The sequence below is a fragment of the Apis dorsata genome, unplaced genomic scaffold (assembly GCF_000469605.1).
Source record: "Apis dorsata unplaced genomic scaffold, Apis dorsata 1.3 scaffold_262, whole genome shotgun sequence".
Lineage (NCBI taxonomy): Eukaryota > Metazoa > Arthropoda > Insecta > Hymenoptera > Apidae > Apis > Apis dorsata.
In genome coordinates, this window is record NW_006263540.1 from 235,644 (window position 1) to 246,209 (window position 10,566).

The 10,566-nt window shown below is 33.3% G+C and overlaps 1 long non-coding RNA gene across 1 annotated transcript in view; it reads right to left on the reverse strand.

Moving 5' to 3' along the window:
- Window positions 1-568: 568 nt before the first annotated feature.
- LOC102681682 overlaps window positions 569-10,566 on the reverse strand; it is a 16,967-nt gene continuing 6,969 nt past the window's right edge. The window contains exon 3 of the long non-coding RNA XR_004150600.1: window positions 569-918. This is a non-coding gene — a long non-coding RNA (uncharacterized LOC102681682). The remainder of the gene's footprint in view (window positions 919-10,566) is intronic.

A 10,566-nucleotide genomic window follows, 5' to 3' on the forward strand; every position in this document is an offset into this window, starting at 1 on the left:
TAATTATTATAATTTTAGATCTTTATCGGATATTTAATCATCCGATCGATTCGATTTATAAAGATCATTCGATCCTCCTGTAGAATCACGTTTAATACAACGAAATCTAATCGTGCCTTAATCATGACAAATTCACAGATCGTGAACCGTGTGACCTTAAATCACAATAGAGGCTCTCTTTCAGTTTCAATAATACGATCTATCCGTTGCCTTCGATCTTGTAACCCAGATTCCTCGCGGACGAATAATAGCGTTCGATTCATTCATAGCCAAGGAAGATGACAGGTAAGATGATGATAGGTCATTGGAATTCGAACACGATTGCATAAACTAGTTAGCGGATTAGTCAATGTATAACCTTTTTGGAAAATCACTGATGAAATGAGTCCCTTGTGACGTAGAATTTAACAGTTTTTTCAGTTAATTAATTTAGCACTTTGGGAAATTTTTTCAATATTGCAAAAATTTAAAGAAAATTACGTAAATGTCGAATCCTCGTTGAATTTTCTTATACGAGAAAAGAAAGGATTGTAATTTTTTTCCAATATTGCGAAGAAAAATAATTGGATTATAAGACTTTGAACTATTCGAACACGGGATCCAGTCTTCTTTCAATCCATTTTTATTTATTGCCAACCAAATAATCAAGAATCCTTACCTCTTAAATTACTATACATAAATCATATCGCGTATTCTTAATAAATCTTACTTTTTTCATCGTCTGAAATACAAATGGCGGCGATACGATTAAGGTGCCACACACGTCGATCCCGGCAACTATTCCTTCCTTTCAACGCATAACGGAATCGTGTTAAAAAATTCGAAGAAATCTCTTTTTCTCTCCACGCCTATTAATTACGTTAATAACGGAGAATAAAATCAATCACGAAATGGCAAGTGTTGTTGCTGAATTATAATCTGTAACAGAAAGTCGGGTAACAATTAAGACGATTAAACGGCGCAAAATGATGATTATGATTGAAAGAATTATGCAAACGTAATCGATCGAAGAATCAAAGTATAGAATCCAAGTGATTTCTTATATCGGTAATTTTTCAAATTAATTTTAGAAAAAATTAATTTCTCGAGTGCAAATAATGCAAAACAAAACTTGCAAATATTTATTATTATTCTTAAATTATAATATTAAAAAAATAATTTCTTCCAAATTTAATGGATTTGAATTAATTGCACGTTTAAAATTTCTTTTTTCTTTTTTTTTTATACAAGAATCTTACGATCCAAGACAGTTGTACATTACATAACAAATATTACCAATTTTTTATCCTCGTTAATAATTTATTATAAAACAATTATAAACGCGTGTAACGAGCTTTCGATTCGTATTGTATATCATACGAAACGATATATATTCAGGGTTACACAACACAATATTTCTATCCCAATTAACGAATCGATCTTGCCCATTCCGAATTGTCGATCGATCTTATTATCGCGTTAATAAAATTAAATTACACGAATGTAATCGAATAAGTAATACTTCTCGATTCGTGACCAGGCTTATTTCGCGTGTTGCGTAACGCTGTAACGCAGCGTATAGTACGTCGCCTAATTGGGGCGGGAATCGAAAATGGGAATCTAAATCGATTCGACGAGATGTCGCATCATTAAGATCGCAAGAAAATCACTCGGCAAACTTCCGCCTCGTTACAAGCGAAATTTTAATCGAACGTGGAAGGGACATCTCATTAATCACCGTGTTATCGAACCAATCACGGTGTCCACAACATTTATCCATTTGATTACTTTGATAAAAAAACTGAATCGATGAAAGATCGTGCGAGACCCGATTTTCCACGGATCGTCAATTGCTGATTGATAATCAATAACGCCAATTAAACGACCATAGGCATAGATAATAAACGGAATTGCAGAGGAATAATTGGGGAGGTTTCTGGAGAGGAGGAAACAGAGTTAATTATTTGATTTGATTTAAATGCAACGTGAAAAATGGAAGGAATTTAATAATTACGATGGAAATACGCTTACGACTTGAAAATTTTTAAATTACGATTTGATTTAGATTAATTAAATATAGAAGGAATCTAATGATGTGTGAGAAAATATCTCGATTATAAAACTTTTAGGTAATGTCAAAATTGTAACACGGATAATAAAATAAAAGTCTAAAGTACTTGTTCATTCGATTTTAGATTTCTCCTCTCTCGGAAATCTGCTCGATCGTTTGCACGAAATCGACGAAGACGATGAACGAAGATGAGGGAACGAGATATAAAATATCCCGCGACGCAGGATAAATTTGTTCACAGAGCAGATCGGGAACAGTTTTGCTAATTGGAGGAGCGATACGATCGGAAACGCGCGAATTAAAAATTTCGCCGTTTCACTTTTCTTTCCTGGCCGACTCTCTTTCCACTATTCGATCCCATGGGAAATCAATCAATAGATAGAGAAACGTGTCAAGCCCGATATCGATCGATACAAGGATATTTACGAACACGTCTCACGTATGCGGAAAGATCGGTTGTGTAAAACCGTCCAGGCCAAGATCTCAGTTTTTGATTTGGCGCGCGTTGACAGGGAAGGCCGGCTAATAATCGGATAATAAATCGGAATATTTCATAACCGCGGCAGGAATTTTGTGAAATCCGTAAAAGAAGTCATAACTCGTGGAATGCGCCAATTCCAGCATACATTTCATCCGTCGAAAGGTTTTCTTTCCTTCTCTCGTTTCTCAAATTCGTGAGAAATCGGGCGAAGGTATTCGTTTTTAATACGAAGATATTTTTTTTATTTGCGAACAAGACCTTTTTTTTACCACGCTTCTTTTGCAGCTTTCTACAGATATCTATATAGTCTATAAATTTGTGGAATCTTTAACGAATCATTTCCAATCAATATTAATTATCACATGCCAACGAAATATCGAGTAAAAATGAAAATATCGAAATGTATAATACGTAAAAAGATTCGTATCTCCAATTATACTCAATTAAATATAAGACTTTGAAAAAAAAAAGAAAAAGAAAAATCACAATTAAGCGAACGAAAGCCAGAAAAATACCGGGTATAGTCTCATACCGGTATAATACCTTCATTAAAATAATACCGCTATTAAATCTCTGGTCATGCAGTGCATTGGTTCGAAACAATGCATGTCGATTGCTTGTGAAGATCGAGTATCGTGAGCCAAAAAGCGAAACCGCACGGATATAAATATCTCCTGTACATCTTTTCTTTCTTTCTTTCTTTCTTTCTTTCTTTTTTTTTTTTTTTTGCAAAAAAAACTATCGCGCAAGTTTTACGTTAAAACGCAAAACACCAGTTGAAAAGAAACTTGGTAAGGGAAAATCGTCGCTGAATAATGCATGGCTCTAATTTTCTTTCCCTCCACAATCGAGGAAAGCGTTCGCTTTATAACACGTGTTACAAAATTGTAATAAAGTAACCGAGAATTATGAGAATTAAGCGTGAAAATACGTTATGCTTAATACTTTCGTTTTTCAGGTGATCTGCATATAGGAAACGGCAAATGGGTAAAGGCAAACTTGTTTATCTAACGGTGATCGGTCCGGTTTAATTAAAGGTTTAACACGCATGGGCGCGTGCACGTATACCGAAAGTTGTTCTTCTTTTTTTTCTTTTTTCGTTATCGGATAACTTGACCAACTTTTATCAGTTGACATTTCAGGCGATCTTTCGTAACTGACAATAACGTCCAATCGATGGATAATACGCCGAATCGAGCGCGATCAACTTCTTTTTCCAACACCTTTTCTTCTCTTCCCTTCCTCGTCCAACCAATTCACAGCGATATCGCAAGCTGCGAGTGTATTTGTTATTCGTCGACCCACAATACCGTGCCGTAACATCCGTTGTTACATTTCTTCCGCTATTTTTACATGGGTCATAAGAAGTCGAAGAGGAATGTGTATGATCGTTTAATTGCCATTTTTTCTTTCAAACTAATAGAATCCGAGTTAAATTAGCGATCGATACTAGATATGTAGAATTTTTATTAACACACATCGTCGTGAAATACAGCGTCGTGTGAAATATATGTAAAGCTTTACTTGGATCTAATTGATTGTACGATGATAAATGAAACGAAATGAAATATAATTCTACGACTTTCTCAGCGGATGAAAAGATTCGTATCTAATGTTGTAAAGTTTTAACGTGCGAAAGGTAGTGGTAATACGTGATACTAAAACTGTTCACAGATAGAAATATAAACTCCTTCGCACTCTTCTTTTTCTCCGCGTGGTGGAAACGCGTGGAAATATATAATTTCTTCCATTTTTTTCCTTCTTCGTATTTCCACGCATTTTATTCCCCGACTTCCTCCTCGCGAAAATAAAAGTTTCTCACATTTATGAAAACAAAAATTCTGTACGCGTTCCTGTACACAGAAATACGAGTAGAGATAAAGATTTATCTCCTTCACTTTCTTCTTCCACCCGTGTACTTCCCCTTTCACGCAAATAAAAGTTTGCCGTGTATTCTTATTTCTCCCTTTAATAGCTTGATGCACGTGATGATTTACAAGATGTTCACTTTCCGACAAAAACTTTCGAGAGGCGAGTCAGGCAACGAACCGCCTCTAATTGGGGCTGGCGCACGCCGTAAAAAGAAGAGGCAAGGTGAGAGAATCGCGCCCCTTCTCTTCCTACCCTGCCTTCCTCCATCCATTTCCCTATCGAATTAATTCCCTCGAAACGTGATAAGGAAAGTGCGTTCGACTGAAGAAATTTTCCTCGACCCACCCATATTATTGCCATTATTTCTGATAGCTCGTTTCGTGCCATTCTACGGCCTTTGCTTTTTTCTTTTTCTTTTCTTTTTGCGCTTGCCATTGTAAGCAGAGGTGTTCGAGTGTTTAACGCTTGATAAATGACTTTTCCTCTTTATTTCTTTATCTGAGATTCAATTATTCCCTTAAGTCTTTATATATCATTAATAATAATTTTAATTCACTTCTGAATATTAATTTGAAGACTCTTTCTTCCAGTAATTTTTCTCTTCAGAGAAAACAACAAAATTTAGTGAAAAATATTAACAAACGCGAGAATTTAAATTTAAACCTGGAGCAATGGAACAAAAATAAGGTAAATTGAATCGCGTAATCGATTATTCCTTAGAATTCTTGGAAAGAAAATTGTTTAATCGTAATTAAGGATAAAAAATTTGATCAATGATGAAAAAAAAATAAATAAACCATAGTGAATTAGAAGTAAAACGAACTACCATTGAATGTAACTCGTAATTCGTTCCGTACGTACGAATTATCGATCATCCTCCTCTCGAATTCCCGGAAAGAAACCGAGGAAATAGTATAATGATAACGGTGAGGTATATCGAGAACATGACGTTAAGATATTTTAATTGCACCCTCTTTTAAGTTACACCCGTCCATACACCATCGTGGATAAATTGCTTGGGCAGAAATTCTTTCGATGAATAACAACTCGCCATTAAATAACACGTATCGTCAATAGGAAATGCATTGCGAAACGCCGCGCTGTCAAGCTAGAAAACTTGTCGTTCCGTACTGACTGTGTTCAATTGGCGTAATAAAGTCGGTTCACCACGCGACACACGCGATATTCTGCAATTTAGAAGAAGCAACTTTATTATATATATATATATTTTTTGATTTGATAAGATAAAATTTATACATATCTTATATGTATAAAGAATATCTATATTACTTTTTGTCTTTTAATTTTCTATTGTAATTCGATTTAATTTAAATTATAATTCACATATCTTCACGCACGTAAATAAAATAATAGAGATTGAATTAAAAAAGGAAAAAGAAATAAAAAGTTGAAATTCATACGAGTTCTGGTCTACTTCTACTCTATTATATTGTTAATTGCTTGTTAATTCCTATCTGCATTAAAAGGCGCATTAACCATGATTATTCGTTCAGTGGCTATTGTTCACCAACGGGATAACTTTTATCAAAATTTATTAAATCTCAAGATCTTGAACAAACATCTTTAGATTGTAGATGTTAATATTTAAGAATATCGTTGAAAATTTTATCTCTATTTTATTTTTTCCTTTTTTCGAAACAAAATTATGCTCTAAGCTATTTAGAAACTTCGCCAATACTTTCTCGAACGTCCATATTATTTTAACTTTTGAAACATCATTTGACAAGGATCGCTTTCATTCGCCGCGCTCACTTCGATACATCAACTTTTTACTTTTTTTTTTTATTTCAAAATTAACATATAAAAATTCCTCCTCTTATACAATTTATAAATTGATAAAATAAATTTCATCGTGATAGATATCAAACGATAATAGATTATAATAATAATACGATTCCTCGTCGATGCTCGTATTATTATTCGTTCGATTAAAACGGTTCCGTTATTCGTCAATCGTTATCCTACAGTCAATCGCAAAAGTATTCGTACATTATCTTACGAGGAAATTCTAACACGGAAATGATGAATTTGAATGAAAAATTTCTCTTCAAATTTTCAATTTTTTTCTTTTTCTTTTTTTTTTTTTGTTCATTCTTTAAATTTCTCTTGAGAATATTTTTTACAAACAGATAATGCGGAATTAAAACATATTAAATATTTAAAATTTGTATCATACTATCTGGAAAAATATAAAAATAAAAAGACATCGAAACTATAACAATTAATTTCATTCTATTCAAAATAATATTTCACTAAAAAAAATTAAAATTATTTTCACATACTTTTATTCTTAAATAAAGTATGTTTTTGTAACGTTTAATTATATACTTTTTATTTTTTATTTTTATGGCCATATAAAAATAAACAATCAATCTGTAAATATCATAATGATATGCAAATACTTTTTATAACCATTCATTGCATTATCATTGACCATCCTTATAAATTTATTCCACTCCAACTCACGTAAGATAAAGATTTTTTCAACCGACTGTACGCGATTCGATGACAGCATAATTTTCAACTTAACACGTGTACGAACCTGAAACGAAAATTTCAAAGTGAGAAGAATTACGTACGATGCGTTTCACTGTCGCGTTAATCACCACGAAATTTCGGATAAGATGAAAGTGCTCGTTTGCATGCGATCTTCCCAACCTTTTTTTCTTAATTGGCATCCACGTGTAGCGTCCAATCGTGAAACAATAATAATAATCGAAACGTTATGCCTTGGGCGTGTTTCACGACGTTGAAAGGATTACATTTGCTACCTCTGATCTGCAAATATATTTACGTATTATCGTATGTATTCGTGTCCGCACGTCGTTAATTTAATTGGAATTAACCAGATGGAATATACGGAGGGGTAACGATGAGAAGAAATTCGTGAAATCGTTTGTTGCCTGATGAATTGGAATTCCTAATCTGGAATTTAATTAACTTATCTTATCGAGCAGTTAACCGAACGTGACGTGTAATTATTATCGCGTGAATATTGGGTCAATGTTGCGAGCGAAAAGGCTTTCGGTTTAAACGTGATGCGATACGAGATGTAGATATGATATTCGATCGATTATCTTCTCTCGCCTCTGGATCCTAATTTTTTGGAAAAATTGGATTATCATTAGGGGATGGAAAATTTTTTCGTACGAATAAAAAAATTAAAGTTAACTTACTATTCGTTACTATTGATATTTTTGTAGAACTTAATTTCCTTGTAAGTTAAAGTTGTATCAAAAATAATTTAATATTTGTACTATATATAAAAAAATTAATTCTAATACACTTTCTGTTCTGCGTAGATACAAGGATCGATTGAATCAACGTCCCTTCATTTTCCAAGATTATTCAAAGCGACTATCTATATAATAAATCTTCGACAATCTGTCTAAACAAAAATAACAATGGTTGAATACTTTCTCTCATTCTTAAGACGCTTGGTTTATAAAGCAAGGTCGACCATGCAAAAGGGTGTGCCACAACGATAACAACATTATCCATGTTCTTATTATATACTAGGAAAAATTCTTTTCATTATTTATTAATATATCATTTAATTTTATTAATAAATTCACCTCCAACGAGATTAGAATTAGCCTTCTCTTCGTCCCGTTTCGTCATCTTATTCCCCGATTTCGTTTCCCATTTCGTGTACGCGCGCTGCTCGATATCCCTCTTCACTTTTCTCAGTAGATCGAACAGTAGATCGTAATCTTTTTGTATCGTACCGTATCCTGCATCTTATCCATTTTATCGTGTGAAAATTCCCATTAGAAACGTCATCCACAGGTGCAGGGTGCATTTACGTATGCACATAGGAAATCAGTATTACATCTCGAGTCGGATTTCTCCACGGTTCTAATCGACACGTTGTGTGATGCAAGCACACAAGGCAATCCTTCGTCCGTGTCCTTACAAGGCAACGAACATTCGTCCTGCGTGTTTATGGAATTTATCTCTTGTCAATTTGGTACGAAATATAATCAACGTAATTATTATTAAATTGAACGTAAAGTTGTAGAAATTTTTTTTTATTTATTTCTTTTAAATGAAAGATACGTACCATTTTATTTGATAATTTTTCAATTTTTTCCTTTTTACTGTATAATTCTATTATTTCATCCATTTACTTTTTTCACACTTATCGTAAGATTGATACTGGAACAAAAGAGATGGATGAGTGTCAAAGGTTAATATATATATATATTTCTTTTTTCTCTTCCATAAATTTCTAATCTCAAAATATAAAGCATTCATAACCGTTAAAATGTCATTAATTAACCATTAAGAATACATCGTGGATGTTGACGTTCGTCGATATGTCTCCTTCGTCGAAAATTATAAAATCATTCCGAAACAATTTTTTACTGCATCTTATCCATTTATGCCACCAATACCTTCACCTCTTCGTAATACACACTTTCTTCGTAAGGATTTTCATTAATGATAATATTTCTATGTATTTCCAATAATACACGATTATCCAACACGATCATCATTTTACATTTTCTTGCATCAAGTGCAATAATAAACGAACGTTGAACCTTTTTTCCCCCTTTCTTTCTTTCTCTCTTTTCTTTTTTCCTCTGCCTCGGAATCAATGTTTTACAAAGTTTCTCCTCTAGTTCTACGGCCTAACGCAAAAGCGAAGGAATCAATATTTGTCATTAAACATTCCGACACGTAGAAAGTTGGTGTAACGATGCATCATAAGCCCAACATTAAATTTATGGCGTGCTATAAATTTCATGAATATTTATATAACCACGAGCGGAGGTGTTTAAACCATGACGAGAGAGCACGTGGCAAGGAGAAAGAGAGAAAAAAAAAAGAAAGAAAGAAAGAAAGAAAAAAAAAAGATTCGCATTACTTGGCAGCTATGCTCTTTTGTTATTAGATTGACCTTGCGTAATTTGCAATATATGTCGTTTTGGAAGAGAAACGTGCTTTCACTGCACTTAATGCAATTATGATCGTTCAAACGACATTATGAATATTTATGTCAATTGCCATTTTATTCCTATGACTTTTAAATATATTAAGTTTCACGTTTCCTTCATTACCTCACCATTTCTCTTTATCGTATGAGCCAAGATATTACTTTGTAATAATACTACGACTCGAAATGTTTGTAATAATAAATTTTTTGAAAGTTTCTCAGTAGATTGAAGTCAATAAAATTATACATTAGTTGCAATCAAAAAGAAACCGAACCGTGTAAAAATTTTATTAACTTTTAATTATTCTTTTTGATATCTGATCTTTTTATATACCTGAATCGAAAAAATGTTGAGACGAATTTTGAAAAGTGACATTTAAATCGGTATTATAAATATTTTTTTTATTCTTATATTTAATGAGCTTATCATCCATGGAAGAAAAAAAATGAATCAGAATCCTAAACTTTCTTCTCGATCCAAGTCCAATAAAGTCGACTCGAGTTTATTCAATTATCAACACAAGTTGATAAGCGGGGGAAAAAAGAAAAGAATTCGCAAGAATTCGATAAATCGTTCATTAATTACGATTTATGCGATTTAAACAGCGTTTTCGATCTCAATTTTCATCATTCTCAGTCAATCGTGCTCGTTTCGTAGTTATATAGTTGGATATCAATCAAGGAAAGGCCGGCGGCCATCCTCTTATGCGCCTCGTACGCGAGTAATAAACTTTTGCGCGGGTCACTTCGTTCCTTCGTTTCCTTTCGCGTCCGCGAAATAAATCACTGATTTTCTCGAATTCCATACCTCTAATGTTGATTAGCACACGATCGAGCTCTCAAAGGCAAGTCGAGAAAACCGGCCACAGTTCCAACACGCATGGAAACTTAACCGTAGAATCAACTAGTGGTACCCTTAATTGAGCAATTAAACGTTTGGTTCCTTGGTGCTGTTCCGTGGATAATTATTCCGTGGATCGATAATTTTCTTGGATGTCAATTTATATATTTTTTCGACTACGGCCCACGTGATTTGTTCCACGCGAATTGCTCGATTAAAAATCGAACGAATTACCAGTTAGAAAATTCTAGATACTCGCCACATAAATATAGATAACAAGATTTAAGATATTTCTGAATTTCCTTCCTTTTCCTTTCCTTTCCTCTTCTTTTTTCTTTTTTTTCTTTTTTTTTTTTTTTTTT